This window comes from Echinops telfairi, unplaced genomic scaffold (assembly GCF_000313985.2).
Source record: "Echinops telfairi isolate 266 unplaced genomic scaffold, ASM31398v2 ScPeMD7_7469;HRSCAF=8507_0, whole genome shotgun sequence".
Taxonomy (NCBI): Eukaryota; Metazoa; Chordata; class Mammalia; order Afrosoricida; family Tenrecidae; genus Echinops; species Echinops telfairi.
In genome coordinates this window covers 70,232,327-70,233,245 of record NW_022111372.1, presented here as the reverse complement: position 1 = coordinate 70,233,245, position 919 = coordinate 70,232,327, and positions in this window count along the sequence as shown.

The window sequence follows — 919 nt, the reverse complement described above, 5'->3', positions numbered from 1 at the left end:
TTTTTATTTTATTTTTTTGTGATAAGGCTTTGCCCCAATATAAACTTTCTGATGGAGAACAATGACACCCGAAAGACGCATTAATTGCAATACGATTCTTCAGTTAGAATTATATTGCAAATGGGACAGCAGGTAGTCTGAAGTTCCCTATGTGCAAGCTGCCCCTCCCCCCTTTTTTTTGCCCCTTGTTGTAATCAGAAGCTATGCAAAACTTGTCTGGACATGGCTCTCCTTGCAGTAGAAGAAACCTAGACCACTTCCAACCCCCCTGTACCTCCTCCATACCAACCAGAATTCCCCTGGGCACTTGTGGGGAACCCTTTCTGTCTCTCATATCCCGGATCTCCTGAGTCGATCAGGGCCACTAAATCCCCTGGAAGGAAAGTCCCTTCAGGAAACAAACAAGAGCTCACTAGAGCTCGACAGTGCACACGGGGGACTTTTGTCACCAAGACACTCATGCCCTTTCCCCCTTTGACCTGTTGCAAATTAAGACAGACCTGGGAAAGCTCTCAGATGGCCCCAAAAGCATATTGACATTTTCCAGGGACGGGGTTAGACTTTTAACCTTTCCTATGAATATGTACTGATCCTTCTGGACCAGACACTGACCAGGGCAGAGAAATCCATAGTATTAGAAGCAGCTGAGGTCTTGGAAATAAAGGTGCATCCTAAACGCTAGAGATGACAGACCTCTGAAGAAAAGCCCCACATTCTACAGGAAACCAAGCAATCCCCTAGTTCACCCAGAATGGGGCCTTGACAAGTCTGGAGATTATAGGGCCCACAGAGATCAAGGAACCAGCCCCACCTCCCAATTATTCTACACTTCCCACTATGAAATCTGGGAAAAGAAGAAAACCTCACAGCATTTCTGGAGCAATTAAGGGGGGAGGGCCTGAAAAAGGACACCCAGCAC